Raw genomic sequence first — 22,814 nt, forward strand, 5'->3', positions numbered from 1 at the left:
GAACCTCCAACCTTCAACAGGAACAAGAAGCAGCAGGGATATTAGACTTGTGTACTATGCACTAAATTACTATAATTTTTCCCCCCATCAGTGTTTCTACAACACTAACACTACAGTGACTACCCAGGTATAATTAAGGTCACAGGCTCAAGCACCAGTAGAGGAAATGTTGAGTACAAAATTACAGCATGTAATAAGGTGCTTGGTAGAAAAGGGTTATGGTTTGGAAGGTGGAAAAAGAGAGAGAAGGGGAGGAGCCAGGGGAGTTAATTAATAGTATTGTTCAACTCCCAGGCAGTGACTTTCCCTCCCTCCATGGAAACCCTGGATTGTCTGAATCATATATACTAGTAAAAGTTATGTCATAGGAAAAGCTTAAGTACTATATGTCTGAATCCACTTTGAGCATTTCTGATCAGAAAAAAGAAAATTGGAGATAGATCCCTTTGGAAGGGCCTAATGGGAAGCTGGGAACGAGAGAGAGAGAGGGGGAGAGGGAGGGAGAGAGAGAGAGAGAGAGAGAGAGAGAGAGAGAGAGAGAGAGAGACTTGGGGTTTTCCTACCATATTCCTCTCTTGGCAATTGCTCTTAATTTATAGCTTTGTTTTGTAAGGAAGATGCAAATAAGGCTAGTGTTTGCTCCATGATTTTAGACAAGAAGTGTCAGACAAGGGGCTACAACATTTTCTAGTGCTATTGAAGGCAGAATAAAAAATAACTGGGAAATAGTAAACTAAATAACCAAAAGTACAGAGAATCACCTATGTTAATATACACTTTACTGGTCCCTTTCTATTTAAGTTCGACACCATTGTTCTAGAAAACAGAATAGGTTAAAGTTGGGTGATGAAGCCTGGATAACTTTGATTTCATAGGTTTTTCTTAATTGGGGGTAACTGAAAAGCAAATATGTATATTAGTTAACAGTCAATTAAGCCTTTTCTAATGGAAAATCTGACTGAATAGGTAACCAATATTCGATCTAATGATTCTCCTCAATCAATTTGATAAGACTATAAAGCAAGGAATTTTATCATTTCATAATAATTCCTCACTTTATGGTAACAAATTTGTGTCACTTCCCATACTCAAATCCAATTCACTTGCAAGTCAAGACATCTCCTTCCTTAAGTTACAGTTCTCTTGATGAACAAAGAACAAGAACCTATGAGTAATAATAGCTGGTCCCACTAATGAACCTCCTTCCTTCCTTCTTACCTTCTTTCCTTCCTACCTCCTTATAGTCCCTCTTCCTCTCCTGTTGTCTGCACAGGGAATCATACCTTTTTTTTGCACGTGCTTTGGCCAAATGAATACAAATTTTGAACACTGAAAACTAGTTAGAAACTATTAGGAATTTTTAATGCACCAGGCCTTAAACTCAAATCATGCAGACTCTCAAAGACTGACCAACAATTGGTCCTAGTCCAAGCCTCTCACTTGGTCATTATTTGTATTCTGATAGTTCAGAATGAATGAAAACAGCAATTGTTTCTCATTTGATCAGAAACCCTAAAGGTCTTTCCCTCCCATATTTGTATTTATTTATTTTCTGGATAAAAGATGCCATTCCTTACATCATTTTTACCTAGTACTAATCATTGAATGGAAGATGCATTAGACAAATTGAGACCTGGAAAGGACTTTTGCTCAAAAAAGGCCAAGGGCTCCCACTGTGTTGGGGTCATCTCCAGTCAACCTGATCCATATCATACAACTGGACCCATATGGTTCCAGAAGAGAGTGAAGCTGATGGCTTTGCACAGCCCTCTCACTTAAATCCAATTCATTTTCAAATTATAAAATCTCTTTCCTTATGTCATGATCCTCTTGAGAACAATGAACAAACAACAACCACCACACTTTTCAAAGAAATAGAAATGTGCCATGATCCCTCACTGATTATCAGTGAATAATTCTGTATAAAAGGCTTACTATGTGGCAATATTATAAGTTCTAGGAATATGAAGAAAGGCCAAAAAAGGGGAAAATGTTCCTTTCCTCAAGGAGTGTTCTAATGGAAGAGACAAAACAACAAGCAAGACATATCTACTGAATTGAGAGATGAAAATCACTTTGAGGGGCATGGGAAGCTCTGGATGTCCAGGACAGGTACCCTGAAGAAGGGGGGCTTTGAGTTGCATCTAGACAGATATCAGAGAAACTCAGACCAAGAGATGAGGGAACAGAACATCCCAGGCAAGGAGACAGGGAGTGCATAGTTAGGGAGATAAAAGATGGAAGACTGGATTTGAGGAAATCTAAATAGGCCAGTGTTGCAGCCCAAAGATAAGGGATGTCTTTTCTTCCCTAGCCAACCTCTTTACTGGAATGTCATCTTGCTTGTCTTCATAAATATCCTCTTCTCAACTTGCTTAATGATTTTCCAAAGAACCCTGGACTATTATCTTGGCCTATTAGATAAGATTTTCAGTGTAATACCATTTCCAGATCCTAGTATCTTTCCCAGTTAATGTAAAACTTATGACTGAAATGAGTCAATTGGGCATCTTTTCATATTATGTAAGTTGGTTTGAATGACTTAATTGTGTAAATCAATGGCAATAAAAGAAGGAGATTCTTACAGTCTAAGAATGGAATTTCAAAGAACCCTTTCTTGAATTCCAGGATCCTATATATAAGATGAAGGACTGATTCTGAATTGTCTAATTTCTGGGCAGCATGTGCTTTGAGCTTTTCCTCAGTCATAACTTTAAGTCTGGAAGTCTCATACTTTGGGAATTTTCGAGTTTTCCAGATTCCCATGGGTAAAAGATTTCCTTATCAGAATGTTTCTCACAAAAGAGGCTCAACAATATGAAGATATTGCTGCTGGAGGATTAAAAATAAGCTAAGAAGGATTAGAAAATATGGGTCAGGTCTGAAGTAAATGTGGAATATTTGTTTAGCATAAAATATAATTCATTTTTTAGAGGAGTTCGATGAGTTTAATGTTCTATTGATATTGTATATCTGTGCCTGTATGACTTTGAGTCTTATGCATTTTCTGTGGTGTAGAAAATAGAAAGTTGCCCAATACTTGATGTCCATATCAAATTTTTAGTTGGAATGGATACTTTTACCAACCTATAAGAGACAACTCTAGAGCCATACCTCAATTTTGCTTTAAAAATCTCCCTTAAGGGGCAGTTAGGTGGAGCAAGTGGATAGAGCACTGGTCCTAGAGTCAGGAGGTCCTGAGTTTAAATCTGGCCTCAGACACTTATTACCTAGCTATGTGACTTTGGATAAATCACTTAACCCCCTTGCTTTGCAAAAACAAACAAGCAAACAAGGAACAACAAAAAACAAAGAAATCTCCCTTAAGTTTCTCTGGGTATGATCAGAGTCAGGAAGTGATCAACCTCCTCTAGGATCAACACTTCATGATTCAGCTTGGTCCACATGAGCCAAGAATCTCAAGAAGATGATGATGGGCAACAGGGGATGTAGAAAAATAAAACTTTTTAAGGGAAAATTCTGTATATAAATGACAAATAATATTCTTACTTTAAAAATACAGTGTATGTGTAAGAAATATTTAAAGAAATTTTTTAAGTTTGTTTCATTTTTTTGCTAGGCAGTGGGGTTAAGTGGCTTGCCCAAGGCCACACAGCTAGGTAATTATTAGGTGTCTGAAGCTGAATTTGAACTCAGGTACTCCTGTCTACAGGGCCAGTGCACTATCCACTGAGCCACCTAGCCATCCATAAAGAAATATTGATACCTAATAATTAAATCTTTTCTATAGCCTGAGTAGTCTGGGAAAATAAATTAGAAAATAGCATCTTTGCTTATTCTAACCTTGTTCTTGGAGTTATGGGAACTGTGAATCATACATAAGGCATGACTCTAGTGTCTTGATGCTTCATGAATGAAATCTTAACACCAAAAACCACTGTTATTGTTGTTGTTGTTGTGCTTGTTCAGTGGGGTTGTTTTTAGTTGTGTAGGACTCCAAGGACACATTTAGGGTTTTTTGGACAAAGATACTGGAGTGAATTGTCATAGCCTTTTCAAGCTCATTTTACTGATGAGGAAACGGAGACAAACAGGGTTAAAGTGACATGCCCAGGATCACAGACCTAGTAAGTATCTAAGACCATATTTGAATTCAAGATTAGATTAGTCTTCCTAAGTCCAGATTCTATGTACTCTATATCCACTGTGGCACCAGGTTAACCTAAAAGGTGCTATGGGCAAATTATTTTTTTCAATATTCATTCTCTCTGCAGCAGAAAGTAACTTTTGTTCTCAACTTAGACACTCTCAGTAAAATCTCCTCTGGATTCCCTTGTTTCTTCCAATCTTCATAGTTGAACAAGATGAAAACAAAACCTCAATATGTGACAATTCTATAAAACCTGGCTAGATATTTACAGTCAGGTGTTGTCCCAAGAGCTAACTTCAGCGTTATCTCACTTTTTCCCATTCGAGTCCCACTATCTGTTAATGTTCTGCTTCTTCATGTGGTTTTCTGATCCAGTGGTTAAATAAGTTCAGCAAGTATTTTCTTTTATCAATTTTTTTCATTTATGGGTCTGGCTTTTGACAAAAGATAATTTGATATTATATAGACCATGTCCATTTTTTAAAAGGACTATATTTAAGGTGCATTTAAACAGACAAAAAAAGTTTAAAAGTATAAATATAAAGTAATTTCCACCTCAGTGTGAAGAAAGAAATCATTTCAAATAAAACAGATCTATGTAATTAAAAAAAAAAGAAACATCGTGTAAAAGACATCTTAGTGTAACCTGAACGAACAGGAGAATGAAAAATGTTTTCAGGTGATATTCTCAAAAGTATTGCCTCTATCAGTGTCAAAAGAAATAGTTGTTAGGGACTAGGAGTAGAAAAGTGAAAGGCAGGATGGATACATATTTTATAAAAAAAAATTTCAGTGATTCCATGGTAGCGTATGGAGATGTCAAAGCATATTTCACCTAACTGTATCTGCTCTCTGGCTCCACTGGCCTATTCAAAAACTTTAGTTTGCTCAGTTGCCTCTATTCATTTGACCTTATTTAACCCGCCCACTGCAATAACTTCAGGAGCTTGTTTAATTCCTTCTTAACTCTTTTTTAATTGATATTTTATTTTTATAAATACATGTTATGCAAGTTTTTCAATATTCATACATATGTATATGTATATTTTTAAGTTACAAAATTCCCTTCCACCTTCCCTTCCCGCCCCCTCCCCTCAGTGATGAACAGTCAGGTTAACATACATATTTGTGATAAAAATGTTTACAGATTAGTCATTTTTGGTATGAGGAATTAAGATTAAGAGAAAGATACATAAGAGATATTTTTATAATGTGTTTATCAGATTCTGAAGGGTTATTTTAAAAATTTTTTTTGGTTTTGCTTTGTTTTGTTTTTCTTCCTCTGGATGAGGGTAACATTGTCCATAGCATCTAATACAGCTGTTTTAGTTCCCTGAACTGCTGAGAGGAACTGCTTACATCAAGGTTGATCATCTCACAATGTTATTGTTAATGCGTTGATTGTGCTCCCTTCTCTCAGCATCAGATCCTGTAACTCATTTCATGCTTCTCTAGAGTCTGACCAACAATATTCCATAATATTCATGTTTAGACATTCCCCAATTGATGGACATCCCCTCAATTTTCAATTCTTTGCCACTACAAAAAGAACTACTATGAATATTTTGGAACATGTAGTACTTTTTCCTTTTATATTATTTCTTCAGGCTATAGAGCTAGAATTGGAATTGCTGAGTCGAAGGGAATGAACATTTTTATTGTGCTTTGGGCATAGTTCCATATTGATCTCCACAAAGGTTGTATCCATTTACAACTCCACCAACAATGCACCAATTTCTCAATCCTCCCACAACCTCTCCAGCACAAATCATTTTCCCTTTTTTTCTGATCTTAATCAATCTGATAGGTATGAGGTGACACCTCATAGTTATTTTATTTGCATTTCTCATATCAATAATTATTTGAAGCATTTTTTCATATGATTGTTTATAATTTTAATTGCACTTGAAAATCATCTATTTATATCCTTTGACCATTTATCAATTGAGGAATGAATTGTAGCCATATAAATTAGATAGAATTTTCTATGTATTTTAGAAATGAGACCTTTATCAGAACTCCGAGTTGTGAAGATTGTTTCCCAGCTTTCTCCTTTCCTTCTGATTTTGACAGCATTGATTTTATTAGCACAAAAACTTTTCAAATTTAATATCTTAACTCCATCTTAACCCCTCACTATCATTCAGATTGCCATTTTGTCTATAAACATTAAACCCCAATTAAATCAACCCTTGCTGGGTCTGGATATCATCCATCACCTGGGACCTAGACTACACAACCTTGCTCTCTCTAACTGGAGCAAAAGTCCCAGGAAGATTGCCAAAAGTCCCCCAGGATGACAAGCTGATTTCCCCCATTTCTTTTGGGTATTTTGGTGTTGCGGAGAGACTGCCAGGGTGTGACAAAGGCGATCTCTCTTGTGGCCTTGAAAGCAGAGATGATTTTGTGAAGCTCATTTATTTCAGGTGTCTTTGCAATTTATATGGCCACCATTAATGGCAACAGTCATATTGTCAATCTGATTTAGTTAGTGAGACTGATGGCTACTCTGATTCAGCTGTTTCTCAATCTTATATTCATCTTCATTGTAAAAAACACCACCATTTTTTTTTTCTGGCTTGGCAGGAAAGGGATATAATAGGATATGAAAAAGAGTGTTGAATGAGGAATAAGATGACCTGGGATCAAATACTGACTTTTCCACTTGTTATTTGTCTAACCTTTGTCAAGTCCCTTCCTTTCTCTAATTATTGGCAGAGACTAGATGGGTGTGCTAGGTAAGCTCAGAAACTTTCTGATGTGATAACAATTCCTTTCCCTATGAAGGTAATAATCACAATGATTTACCATAGCTTTTGTTTTCGGTTTCAAAATTTTATTCATTTCATATATTTATTTTATCTTCTGATTACTGAATTTACCCTTAGACTCATGAAAATATATATATATATATATAAATACTCATATATATATATTCATTTTTCCCTTATATCATTTTTAGAAAACATCTTCAATTTAAACCCTTCAATCCACATTTGTTTATTCTTTCCTGCATGCATTTTATGATGTCTTTTCCTGTGCTCTTGTGTTGTCTTTCCATTTGGATTGTACCTTAGTAGATCTATTGACATCAAGAACTTAATTTTCAGTTTATTTGGAATATCCCTATATAACTGGAATGAATCCTCAAATAGAGAGGTTAGAGAAATAGTATCAAGGAGCTGGAAGAAACTTCAAATATCATCCGGTTCAACTTCTTTTCTTCTATAAACTAAGAAACACATGTCCAGAGAGGAGAAATAACACATAGCTAATTAGCATCTAATAGAAATTCAGAACTAAAATTGACTGCTTCTTAAACTAGTGTTCTTGCCATATAAAATATGACTGATTAGAAGTCTGAGACTTATCACCTCATTGGAGATATGGAGCTTGTTGGCTGGATCATTAAATCCAATCTCAGGAAATTAAAAGAGCTGCCTTGGGAACCAATAGACATCCCACCCACACTGGACTTGAAAGATACAAACCAAAGTTCTATGACCATTTATCAGGTAAATTGCATAAGGAATTCTTCGATTTGAATAAAAGGACACTGAGATCTTTTCCAACTCTGAGATTCTGGGATCAAAATTAGACATATTGCAATACAGTCTGGGCTACAAGAGACTGGGTTTCTATAAGTTGCTGACTGTAAATGACAGAGACAAAGAGGCAAAGAACAATGAGAGAGAGAGAGAGAGAGAGAGAGAGAGAGAGAGAGAGAGAGAGAGAGAGAGAGAGAAATTGAAAAATTGAAATTCTGGTTAAAAGCATAAGAAACTGCATCCCCCCCCCCTTCTTTGCATGGCTTCCACCTTTATTGGTAAGATTCTGCAGTGCAGAAATCCATTGTACTTGTCAGAACTTTCATTCCCTGGCTGTGGCTATTTTGTATGTCTGAGTGGTTTTCATGAGGGAGGCACAAGCCACATTTTGTGAGCTAGCAGTGGTCCTAATCAGCTGAACAAGAGGCAGGTTGCTCTGGAACAACACACATACATGGTCAGCTGGGCGACCATGGCCAACAAGCTTAAGCAGTGGGGCAATGTAAATGCTTGATGATCAGAAGACAAGACAGAAAAGACATCTCTGTCCTTCATTAATCAAAATAGAACTATCCTTTTAGTGGAAAACAAAAGAAAACTACCTTTCTGCTGTATTTTATTCCTTGTATAAATGAGAAGCATATGGGAAATCAACTGCTTCTAGGAATCAGTTCTCTTCTAGAACTTACTGATAAATAATTGTGTGATTATAATTAAGTCATTTAACTTCCCTGTGTCTCAGATATTGAAACCCCCCCAAAAATATTGGGGATAACCTTCCTGAAGGTAAAAATCTGAACTTTTTCAGATCTCCCTTCTACATTCAATGTAAAAGAAAACACTTCTTTCAATTTCTAGTTAATACCACCTCAGCTTTCCACTACTTTTACTTCCTATGATGCTGCTGTTGTTCGGCCATTTTTCAGTCATATCTGACTCTTTGAGACATTATTTGAGATTTTCTTGGAAAAAATTATATAATAGTGTTACAGATCTAAAAGAAATAGAAAATTGTGTACAAGATATTTGCAGTTTCATATGCAATCATGTTTATTATACTTTGCTATGGAAATGCTTGCTTGATTCCATAAATTAAATAAATAAATGAGTGAATGAATTAATGAATAAATAAATGTTTCTTAAACTGCCTCAATATCTGTGCTCTACATTGATTTTTCTCCTTTCCCAAAGCAGGTTGGCATCAAACTAAGTAATGAGTTTGAGTCAGCTCCTGAAAACCTAGAAAACTGAATTGATGTGGACATTATCAAAAAATGTGGGTTCCATAAGAAACTTGGACATTTTTTGGACCATAGTATTTTTGAATACTTGTTGAATTAAAGGAAAACTTTACAGCTATACAGGTTATTTTGATGCCTTAAGAGGGACAGACATTCATTTGACTTAAGTTAGTCAGCATAACCAACAAGAGGGGAGTTAATTATCTGACTTATTTCCTTTCTTGATATATGCCCAGAGACACATAGTTATATTTTCAAATTTTCATGATTTTTTTTAATCACCTTTCTAGCTTTATCATTAAAAACTCTCAGGATAAGCCAGTTTAATTAGACTTCTCACCAAGGTTTCTACAAACATATTCTGGCAATATGTAAGGCATATTTGATTATTTTACAAAGTTGTGAATTTCCATCGATTTTTCCCTTATATGAAGGAAGATGATTACTGAGTTGTATTGATTCCTCCTTTTTCTGTCTACTGAAATCCTGTACCTCCTTCTAGACTCAAATTCCACCTCCATCATGATATGTTTACTGATTTATATTTCTTTTTTCTTAAAAATCAGAGTCCTTATGCCACTGTATTTGTATTCTTTCATTCATTTACTGCACTAAATGTTTGTGTTAGCCACTGGTAAGCATAATTTTCTACCTTGCTGCATGATGCAATGCTAAGAGCTGTATTTGGTCTCAGAAGACTGGTTTCAAATCCAAGCTCTTTCACATATTACCTATGTGACTTTAGGTAAGTCATTTAAGCCCTTAGATCCTCAGTTTCACATACATGTATGTTAGAGTTGCTGTGAGTTAACAATGAATTCAAATTATATTGTAAAAAATTTAAGTTTTATTGAATTAAACAAATAAAATGAGGGAATTAATTGGTCAACTTTATGAGCACTTCCAGCACTAAAACTATGAGTCTACAATACTGTATATTACAGGAAGGCAATGATAGCTTATTCCTCAATGATAAAAAGCAATAAACACTAGCGCTGTAATTAGAGACCCTGTATTCAGATCCCACCTCTTATACTTGCCTTCTCTGTCACAGTGGACAAGTTTCCTAACTTATTGTAGCTCAGATTTCTCACCTACAAAATTAAGAGTTTTGGCTCAGCCTCTGATGTGCCTTTCCATCTCTAGAGCCACAAATCTATCTACTGGTCTGTACAATGTTTTGAATATATTTTGCATTAACTCTATGTTCTTTGAGTTCATTTATAAATACCAATGACTGAACAAATAAATGTTGATCTGAAAGGCACTTCTTTTCATTCAGCACATGGAAAATATCCTCTTTGCGAATTTAATTGTGTCAGATTCTCTAGGCTGCAGGTGAGTGGAGAAGACTACCTATGTCAGTTGTTCTTCCATCATACAATATTGTTCCTTTTTGACTTGACAAAATAACCCATGTAAACAGCTGTACGTGCAAGATGTTACATAGATAGGAAAGCATTCGTCCATATCATATGTAAGGGAGTTCCTCAAATACCACATCGGTTTGTAGGACAACCACAAAGTGAGCAGAAGACAGAGATTTCAATAAGTACCATCTCCAGAGAAGCAAGGGCTCTGTGAAATTTGTCATCTTCTTATGAATCTCAAAAGGCAGAAATGTTTGAAAATGCAAGATTATCCTTGAAAAAAGTGCAGTTATTTTCATTTCAGTGGATGTGGAGCCAAAAGAACTGAATTTAATTTTTTTTTTCTTTTCACTTACTAGTGGCATGACCTTGGCTAAATTCCCTGCTCTTGGTTTGTATTTAGAGATTTAGTGATCATCTATTTAGAGATCATCTCTAAGATACCTTCATGATCTTAAAATTTATGTTATTTAAGTTAGTGATAATTTATGTTATTTAGATTATTGATATATTCCTTAGATTATAGATGAATAAAGCTAATGAGGCATGTACAATATTACTTTTCAAAGTGTCTTCATGAACATGATCTTATTTTTCCATCTACTACTCTGAGGAAATGCTATTTCTAACAAACATACATACATAACAAGGGCTTGAAGTAAACCAAAATGAATGAAATATGTAGGGGTGGGGTTGTCCTTTGTTCTATAGTGTAGAGTCTGCCCTCTCATTCCCATAGCATAAGCAATATTTTGGAATAATGATGAAAATCTATGTCAACTTATTTCTTGTACCATGTATCTAGATAACAAATTGCCAAACTCCTTGTATTCTTCACATAACTTAAAGAAGATATATATATATATATATATATATATATATATATATATATCATATCATATCATATGTCGGGCTAGATGGCGTAATGGATAGAGCACCTGCCCTAGAGTCAAGAGTACCTGAGTTCAAATCTGAACTCAGACACTTAATAATTACCTAGCTTTGTGGCCTTGGACAAGCCACTTAACCCTGTTGCCTTGCAAAAACTATAAAAAAAATGGTCATGGAGTGAAAATGTATACAAGAACTGATGCAAAAGGAAGCATGAAGAACCAGGACAACAACATATACCATAATTACAACTACATTCTGAAAAAGAATGCAATGTAATTATAATAACAGATGAATTGATAGAAGAAATATAAAAATCCCACTTACTGATATTTGGAGAAGCAGGGGACTATAGATGTGGCAGATTTCATATATTGTCAGATTTATTCAATGTGTTATTTGTTTTGTTGAATTGCTTTTGATATTTTCTCTGAGTAATGGATTTGAGAAAAATTTATTAAGGAAAGAAGATAATGTGAAAATAAGACATCAGTAAAATTAATTAAAAATGAAAACATATTCCAAAGTAATCTATTTTTTAAAAGGATTTTTTAAAATAAAATAAACCTAACATTTCCAGTGTTGAATTTGCATTTTTCTACTTCTAAGCATTTCTGTTGTTTAGGCTTGTCCCTCCATTTTGTTTACACAAAATAATGCCTTTCTATTATAACAATTCTGTCCACAACTCTGTCCTTAAGTACATCTCCTCAGAGTAACCTAACCTGCTCCAGTCACTTCAAACCCTCCTTGCCAAAAACTCCCTAGAATAATTTATCTCTGGTTCAGGTTATAAGGTTTTTTAGATTTTCCTATTTTAACTTTTCCATTTTTGTGATTTAGTAGGAGAGTGACTTTTTGGTCACATTTTGGGAACACTATTTAGATTCCTCAGGACTATTTGTATTTCTGTATAGCACCTTGACTCTGAACACAGAGTTGAATCTGTAAGATCTCCTGGCAATAAATGAGCAAAACAATTAAAAAGAAATTCTCCTTTTTTCTTTAGTTTTCTGAGTGATTTGGACAAAAACTATAGTATTGCATTTCCTTCCTCAAACCTATCTGATGTATCTTCTTTATAGCCCAAAACTATGTAGTATTTAAGAAATGACAAATTTGCAAGTCAAAATAGATCAAAGAGGCAGAATAGGGAGATGAACAACTCGACCCCTCCCCCACCCTCACTCTGTTCAGGCTGGTTCCATTCCCTGCCCTTGGAACTGCTATCTTCTCTGTTAGCCTTTTCACCTTTGTAATACAATTTGAGGTGATCATCTCCTTATCAAGTCCTGTTAATCATCACCATTCTGATATTAGCCATCTTTCTCCCACCATAGGGTGCACTGGTTTCCCTCTTCTAGCCTTCTAGGCTGTTCAAGTGGCTAATAACTTGTTAAAACTTTTTTTACTTATTAATTTTATCTGTGACAGAGTCTGATTAGCTTCTGAATTACTCCATGTCTATTTTTAGTATGCCATGCCCCTATCCTTCACAGACAGTTTAATCCCAAAGCATTAATTTGTCTCTATATAATGCTGACCTGTCTTTCTACAAGTATCCTAAATCTTCCTGTTTTCACTTGAGGTCCATCCACATTTCTTTTAACTCTTATTACCTTTCTCATTACTTTCATCCACCCCACCCTTACCAAGAGGTAAGCCTGAATTCATTGTTTAGAAGCCATTTGTAGATATCTCCTATGCATCAACTATTCTGTTCTCTTCAATTTAAAAAAAAAAGTGTTTTTACTACTTGCAAACAAATATTAATTTTTTAAAGTCTACTTCTGGTAGACTTATGGGGAAACATGATCTCTTATGATAAAAGGATTAAAATCTTTTGATGAAAGCTGAATATCACTTATCAACCAGCTTAATAGAAGAAAACAGAGGTCTGATGAAATATAATTATGGGCTCAAAAACTTAGGTTAAAATCCTATCAATATGATAGGTTTATCAAATTAGAGCTAGAAGGGAATTTAGAAAATATCCAATTTAACCTCCTCATTTTAGAAATGATGACATGAAGGACCAGAGCAGTGGTGACTTGGGCTAGATTTCACGAGTAGGAAGAATAGTATAACCCAGAATTCAAATTAGACTCTATAACTGCAATTTTAGTACTTTACCTTTTGCATAACACTTAAATGACAAAATATTCCAAAGATATTGTAACTCACAATCAGTAAGGAAAAGAGTGATCAATGTTGACTGCATTTATAGGTAAATGCAATTCAATTAAATGAAAATTTATTAAATGTCTCCTTCATGCAAGAGATTATGTTATGTGCTAGTGATGCAAAAGAAGAAAATGAAATCATCAGAACATTCTGCTGGAAGGCTATAACTTGTGTATGTATAAGTAAATCAAAGTAATTTGACAAAGAAAAGAACATTAATAATGGGGGGAGTGCGCAGAATGACTTCTTTATGCCTCTTATGTGATCCTCAAACTTGAGAAAAATATTGCACTATTATATTAATGATTAATTATTAATTGTGATCCACCTTTTTCCTTTCATTTTCTGTAAAGATTCAACTCCTGCTAAGGTCAATCAGTCTCTCAAAGTCATAATTGATAAATGAGCTTGCTCCTAGTCTTTATGTAACATGCTAGAAGGAACCTTCTATTTTGGGTGGAAACTTACCCAATCCCTAGAACTAATTTTTGATTAAAGTATAAACAAAAGACAGTCTGAGTGAACCTTTGCCCTGAGGGAAGGAATCTCCATCCTTGGTCCTCTCCCTTAGAGTTCATGGTGAGCCAGATAATGAAGGAGAAAACAAACCACAGAGGTATGGATGGAGATGGCTTCCCCCTGGCCTAGATGCTAGAAACTGCTAAGTCTCATGATCAAGGATATTTTTAACAGGGGTAGTTGAAGACTACTAGCCACCAATCTAGTTAATTTTCACTTCTCAGGGAGAATTCCTTTCAAAATGTTATTTAAGGCATTTTAGGGTCTACCTTGGGACTGTAGTTTTCAAGAGAAATGAGTAATAATCAATTTATTGACTGCTGACTAGCTTGATTATTAATTACTTAAAACTGTTTCATTGTACACCCTAACAGCATTATGGGGGTGATGACCAATCCTGATGGACTTACTCATTCCATCAGTGCAACAATCAGGGAAAATTTTAGTGCAACAATCAGGGACAATTTGAGGGTATCTGTGATGGAGAATATCTGTATCCAGAGAAAGAGTCATGGAGTTTGAACAAAGACCAAAGACTATTTACCTTTAATTTAGGGGAAAAAAAACCTGTTATCTTATTATGTAATTTTGCTATCTCTTATAATTTTTTTTCTTCCTTAAGGATATGATTTCTTTCTCATTACATTCAACTTAGATCAATGTATACCATGGAAACAATGTAAAGACTAACAAGACTGCCTTCTGCGATGAGGGGTGGGGAGGGAAGGAAGATTGGGGTGAAAATTGTAAAACTCAAAATAAATAAAATCTTAAAGAAAAAAGAACCTGTCTGTTTCTCAGGACTTTGAATCATCTCAAACTGCTTTGCCCTGTCTCCATGGGCATTCCTCAGGCTTAGAGGACACTACCTCCTTACCTTCCCTTTATCCTGGTCCAGTCTTCCTTTAAGACCCAGTTCAAGTCCTTTCTACTTTAGGAAGCCTTTCATCCAAAATGCTAGTGCTCTTTCAAACTATAAGCTTGAAAATAAGTTTCCTGTAATTTATGGATTGTTTTATTCATTGTACTTGTATCTCCATCATCTACCACAGTTTCCAGCACACAGTAGTTACTAAATAAATAAGTTTATAGCTTGTATGAATGATTAATTTATAATTGCTATCAATGAATCAACATATTTATTAAGCTATGTAAGACCACTATGCTGGATCTTGGTAATTATTTCCAGATAGTTTATTTTATTTCTTCCTTATAATGGCCTTCTGAATTTGTTCACATTATTCTTGATTTCTGTAGTACTACTTTCTTTTGATATTACTCCTGCCTCTTCTATCTCTCATATTCCTACCCCTTAAATGTGAGTGACCCTCATCCTACAGGGCTCTTCCCTCTCCTTATTCTCTAACTGCTTTCTCACTTGGTGATATTTTCAATTCCCCAAACTTCAACTATCATATCTATGGGGATAATGCCCACACCAAAATCTCCAAACTTAACTTTTTCCGTCATTTCCAACACCATATTTTTATACATAGTCTAGAAAACAAAACCCCTTAAAGCCATTCAACTGTTCAAAGCCAATATGTTCAAAATAAAATTTTTCCTCCCCACTTCAAACCCTTCTCATAATGTCTTGATGGCAACACCATGATATTTTAGCATATTACCTAAAACATCAAATACTAAATGTTTATTCATTAAATCATACATTCATTAATTTATTCATTCATTTTAACTCAGGATCAACCCCCTAGCAATTGACTATAAATTCAGAATCTTTTCTTAACGTTCCAAGTATCACTTAGGTCCACATCATGGCAACCACCACATCTCAAAATTATCTTCTTGAAAAAATATAAATATGGAAGAGTAGCAAAACACAGAATGTCACAACTGAATCCATTGCCCCTTAGTTCTTCCATGTGATAACTGCTGTTAAGGACACTCAGCAGGCAGCAAGGTGATACCATGGATAGAGCCCTAGGCCTTCAAGCAGAAATATTTGAGTTCAAATGCATCTTCAGACACATACTAGCTATGTGATGCTGGGCAAGTCACTTCACCCTGTTTTCTTCCATTTTTTATTTATAAAATGAACTGGAGTTGGAAATGGCAAATTGCTGCCATACATTTGCCAAGGAAATTCCAAATGGAATCAGACACTGCAGCAAAACCATTAATGAACAATAAAATTACATAACCAACTAGATTTTCATTACACACTCAAATAATGATGCTTCATTTCTTCCAGTCTTCGTTGCTATCTCATTGAACTCATTGTACAGTAGCAGGCTCAAACTCATATTTCCATACTCTAGTCCTGACTGAACTATCTAGTCATGGACAAGGCTTTAAGGTGGTCATGTTTTATTGTAATTAATGTGAATAATACAAGCTTCATGATTTATAGAACTCTATGCTTTTTCAAAGCATTTTCATGCCCATTATTTCATCATGACACCAATCCTATTGGATAGGTCATAAGATCAGAAAATTTAGAGCTGACAAAGATTTCTGAAATAAGAATCCAGTACAATTTTCAAGTTTAATAGAAGAGCAAACTGATGTCTAATAATATCAAGTGACTATCCCAGGGGTACTGAAGTAATAAGTAGCAGAACTTATTTTCCAACCAAAGTCCATTGATTCTTTCACTGTAATGTGCAGCTTCCTAATTGGATTAGAAGGTGTATCCCCATTTGACAAATAAAAAAGAGATGGGGGGGTAGAGAGAATAAATTATCTAATACTCACAGGAGATCAATGGAAGTACTAGAATCAGAACCCAGATAAACCCAGTCTTAATCCACATACCTTTCCACTATAGTATGGTCAGTCTCTATTCTTGAGTTGACTGAGATGTTCTCCTCATGACCTTATAGTCCTGACTTTACTGTTTCTTTATTATACCAAGATAGGAACATGTTACCTATTCTTTATATAAACCTTCAACATCTGGAAATGAGTAGGATGAAAGTAGAGAGAGGAGGAAATTATAATAATAATTTTTATTATTACAGTTATACATTTCATGGAAAGTGGGAAAAGTGTACTGATTAGAAATGACTGTTCAGACATCTTATTGACTCCTCCCTGAAATTTGAATAGATTCTTCTTAAAAATTTCTTGTCATATACAGAAAATGACAAATATGAAAATATGATGGTTTGTATGTTTAGTAACCAAAATTCATGCAAATCAAATAGAATTGGGGGAAAAAAAAGACTCCTGGTCTAGTGATCTAGGAAACTGATTACTTGAAATATGGAGATTCTGGTTCAGATAAAGCCTAATTGATTTTTATTTAGTTTCAGGGAAAATCCTCCCCTTGTGATTTTCTAGATTTTTTAAATGGATTTTCATTTCCTCATTTATTAAATGGAAGAAACATTTTTTTTCTTTTTTATATATTTGTTATACCACAAATTTAGAAGTACTATATTTTAAGATCCATAAAAGGAAAAATTACAAACAAATGTTCCAGAGTGACATGATCTGTCTCAGGAAGTGGTGAGTTTCCCCTCAATTAGAGGTTGTGCAGAAAAAACTGGATGAGAACTTGTTGGGAATGTTAAATTTCTATACAATTTTAGATTCTGAGATATTTTTGATTCTGTTTTTGCCTGAATGTTGTAGTTTGGTAAGGTTGCAGTTTGAGTTTTTGAGTGTTCAGTCCATCTTGAATCAAAATGGGGCAAACTAATTTTCAAAGGAATTTCAATGGCTTTTGATGTCCATTGTTTTAAAATGTAATTTATTTCTTCATTTATTATTTCTTGTGAAGAAAATGAAACATTCTTCTCCAGATAGAAACCCCCTTTATGTTTCATTTCCCAGTTCTTTCTCATTCTCAGTCTCTGTCTCTCCATACATATATAAATGTGTATATATAAATTAATAAATTCACATTTTAATATTAATATACAAATTTATGTGCCTATATGTTTTATGTATAACTATATATTTGTACATTTGAATATAAAATATATATTATATACAAATGTATATAATAGTCATATTGAACATACAATATAAACACATACATAATATTTTCATTTACACAAAGATTAGCTTTCTTTCAATCATCTTTACATTTACATTTATTTACTAATACTAATTGAGAATATTTTTATTTTTATTCTGTTTATTCCTCTCTGTATCAGTTCATATGATTGTATAACTGTGACTTCTTCATGAATCTATAATTCCTTTATCTATAAAATAATTCCTTCAAATCAAAATAGTTGCAATGAAGGAAAATGCTTATAATGAGAGGGCCAGAGCTAGCTCAACTTCCAAGTTCTGGCTGGCAATGAATCATTTAATAAATTTGAGAAAACAGAATAGTCAAATTAATTTCCAAATTTAATGATTAAGAACATGAGGTGGTAAGGATAGAAATTCAAACTAAGTTTAAAGATTAATTAAGTTCTTAAATGCCATCAGGTAATCCAAACTGACAGAGTTATGAATTCAGCACAAAGACCCATTTTAAAGAAGGCACAGAGAAGAATCCAATATTTAATCCTTAATTTTGAGTTCACATATAAAACAGGGGGAGTTTGGTATATTAGATTACTTTGAATAGGGTGGACACTTCATACATTTGTTGAGGTGAATTCAATCACACTATTCCATACTGAGAAAAGTGATGCACTTAGTGAAAAGACTTTCCAAATAAATACCACAAAAAGCCCAAGAGAAATGAGAGTGTTCCTTGCTCATTCAAACTATACTGGCTCCAGAGGAAAATCATGTTGATTATGAGAGAAACAGTATGTCACTTGTGGCCATATTTTTCTCATGCTCCCCAAGTTCCAGACAACTAGTCTACTAGACTTGCCTTTCTTGAACAGAAAACAAAAATCAAAATAATAGTAGAATTGCTATGGGAAACAGTGTGAAAATTAATTATATTATTCTCCCAAATCCCCACTTCCATTATGATCCACTGTCCATTCACACATCCCAAGGCCTGGAATGCCCTCTTCTGATTATTCATCTTTCCTAATATCTCAAATTGCTAATGTTCTCTTCATCCTTAAATTGTCTTCATTCCTCAATTATACCTCTAATGTGAGTGAAGAATACTTACCCCTTCCCCAATATAGCATATTCTCCTTGAGGGAAGGGACCTTTGCTTTTAATCTGGTCATTCTTCATGACTAACACTGGTATGGCCATGTTTAAATGAATTCAATAATCCAGATCAAGGTGGTAGAATTTGTCAGAAACTGGGAAATTTTGTTTCCCTAAGGTTTGAGTATGATTGCCCAAAGACACTGGATTTCCTGAGAAATTTTATCAAGAATTCTAGCCATCATTTCAGAACCAGAGCTTCTGAGATCATTTAGGTCATGAGTAAAATATGTTGAGGTATGTAGTTTAACACAGTTAAATAGATGGATTGGACAATCTTCCATCTTTTCCAGCTCCACAAAAATTGGTAAAAATTATTAAGTTCTTCAACATGATAATGAGTTCCATTTTTCTTCCTGATTAAAATTTGTAGTATTATCTACCACTTGATTTCTCTTAGGCTGGGATAATTTCTTCTGGACTCTTTCTTAAGGAATCAAAGTGATATAGATGCTTACTCCAACATACTAACTTTAACAGGGATTTTTTTTAATATAACAAGATTCTCAGATCATCATCAATTAAAAAATAAAAGCAATGAATTTGAAATCAAGACTCATGTGGAATTCAGGCTCTAATATATTTCAGCTGGGTAACTAGCGACATCCTCTCTGAACCTTAGTTCCTTGAAATGTAAAATGAGAATAATAATAAATAATAATAATAATAATAATAGTTTGGGGGATATATGCCTCACCAAATAATTGTAAACAAATGAACTTTAAACCTTAAAGTTTAAAGAAATTTGATTTATTATTAGGTTGTATACTTTTATAACTTTTAAAAAAGTAAAATAGCATACATCTTAATTTGTATAGGTTAGACATGTCCATTAAGGCATTATTCATTCTATAGTTTACTTTTTTTTCTGAGCAATAAATTCCCTAGTACAAATTCAACTTATTTTAATTAAAATATTTTCTTTTATATTTTTGAAAGGCAAATGGGGTTAAGTGGCTTGCCCAAGGCCACACAGCTAGATAATTATTAAGTGTCTGAGGCTGCATTTGAACTCAGGTACTCCTGACTCCAAGGCTGGTGCTCTATCCACTGCACCACCTAGCCACCCACGAAATATTTTTAAATAAAAGATATTGAATTGAGTGAAATCCAAAGTTTTAGAATATGGGTTTCTTTAGATTACTAATTTTTTTTTAATACCCAAAGGCAACTAACATTAAAGAATCCTGGAATTACTTGAAAGGTATAAACAAAAAGAATTCTAAATTGTGAAGCACAAGGATAAAACTAGGATTATTTCACTCAGAGAATTAATGACTTTTCCTCTTCATGTTTCATGAAATTGTTATATTTGTGTTTGGTTTGACATAGCTAGAAATTTTTCACCTGTAATATTCTGAAGTATAGGCCACAGAAAAACCCCTACACATTTTATCAAAATGACAAGACAATGATCCTCCATGTATCTTGGCTGGGGAAATATGTTATTAGATTCAATTTATCATGAAAAATTGCTGGAAATATGAGGAGGCTGAAATAGCAGCATAGCAAGAGCTACAGATCTTTGATACTAATTATCTTAAGAAGTGACCTCTCAGGTTCCCCTAAACCTTACATTCATTCCATTGGAGAACTAGGAAGTTTAAGATAAAAAAAACAAGCAGTACATTCAGTCAAAGAAATCTATAGACTTAACTCTTGCTGTGAATGTTTGATGAGATATCAAGATTTATTGGCATTCAGGATCTTCAATAATCTGGTTCCAATCTACTCTTCTCACTTTTTAGCCATTATTTCCCTTCATAAATACTGTGTTGTAGCCTCCCTTATCATAAGTGAATCAACAATGATGATAATAGAAAAATAATAATAAACAACAAAAATATTATTATTGAGATACTAAGACAAAGAAATGGAAATCTACAGGGTTTTCATCTTCATCATCATCATCATCATTAGCAGTAATAATAATAGTATTGTATTTAAATAACATTTTGAAAACCAAAATTCATGTCCACTGCTCTTACCACTATACCATTTGGTTTCTTCAGACCATTACATTCTCCTCCTGTGGTTTTGCTTATATTTCTTACCACAAATTATCCTCATTCTTCTCCATTCTTAAAAACCTACCCGCTATACTACTCTCCAATTGAGAACAAAGTGTTTTACAGCTTATTTGCAACTCAATTTAAGATGATTAATTTGAAAAATAATATTCCATATGGTTCTTGTACAAGCCAACCATTCAGTGTATTTGAAATGAGTCCTAGAATAAATGTAAAATGTCTACTTAATGGGATAGTTTGTGAAAATGTAGAAAAGGAAACAATGATCACTGAGCCAATTCAGCATCATCACAAATAAGTTGACACAATTGCTTCATTTCATTTTTGAATACTGGTGTACAATGGTATCTATGCCTAGATTTCAACAAAACATCTAGCAAATATGAATTCTGTATATCATATATATGGTGGAGCTATAAGGGTTATGTAAAATTTGAAGGATTTGGATCTAGTTAAATGACTAGACACAAAAAAAAAGTTGCTTTGTATTATCTAACAATTTTAGTGATAAGGTAGATAAAAGAAAGAATGGTATTTTATTAAGTATTGCCATGAAAAAGTTTAGAGAATAGATAACATGCAGGATGACCATTAAGGATCTTAAATAATCTACAAAGATTTGAATATTGAACTAATCTCATAAGATGAAAAATACAGTCATTAATTTTGACTTCAAAAATATATACCAAAAGTAAAATATTAGCAAAGCATTACTGGATATCAGATTATTTGGCAAAGATGAGAAGAATAACAGGTTTAAAGGACTATAAACCAAAATTAGATAATTTAAGAAGGCAGTCAAAAAATCAAACAATCATCATCTGAAGTAAGAGGGCATTAATACCCTGAAATGGGAAGACAATACTTTCACTGGACTACCCAGCTCACACATATGGAGTATGTTCAAGTTGGGTAATCATAATTAGGAAGCACATTGACAAACAGGCTCATTCAGTGAAAGAAGAGCAGAATGGCGAGCAATTAGAAGTCAAGGCATAAGAGGACCTGTTGAGAGAACTGAGGATGTTTATCCAGGAGAAGAGACAGTTTCAGGATGACACTCTTTCTCTTTTCATGGCCAAAATATAGAATGTTGACAAGACTTGATCTATTTAGTTCAGAAAGGTAGAAATAGACTCAGGTAAGTTGTGTATAGGAAGATTCTTGTTTGGCCAAAAGGAAAGTTTCTTAAACAATTAGCATGAAATGTGCCAATGGAGGCATTGGGTTGCCTCTCATAAAACAGCTTCAAGAGATGGCTAGATCAGCATTAGTCAGATATTCTGTAGTCATGTATTCCTGACAATGCAAAGATTATACTATGTGGCTTCTGACATAGTATGTTTGTTTCTCATCTTCCATAATACTATAAAGAATAGGTGAATTAAATAGAATCACAGAGTTGATGCATAGAGGGCTGGGAATCAAAAACCAATCTCTTAATACTATTTGTTTTTTGCAATCCATTATTCCCACAATGTCAAGCATACAGTCACCTCCTTCTTCCATTAGGTTAGATGAAGGAACTTGGGAGTACAAACTACCAACAACAATTTCCTCAAGGCACTACGGAAAGAACTTCTTCAAACCACCAAAGTCACGAAGATGAAAAATATAGCAAATGACATTTTTTTTTTTGCATGGGAGATAAGGGTATGGAAGCACAAATGAAACAATTCACTAATAGTTGATTTGTAAATTTGTCCAACAATTCTGGAAAGGAATTTGGCATTGTATTCAAAAAGTGACTAAACTTTGCATAGCCTCTGACTCAGTGAAACAATTACTAGATCTATACCTTGAAGAAATAAAAGTTAGAG

This window comes from Macrotis lagotis, chromosome X (genome assembly GCF_037893015.1).
Source record: "Macrotis lagotis isolate mMagLag1 chromosome X, bilby.v1.9.chrom.fasta, whole genome shotgun sequence".
Classification (NCBI taxonomy): Eukaryota; Metazoa; Chordata; class Mammalia; order Peramelemorphia; family Peramelidae; genus Macrotis; species Macrotis lagotis.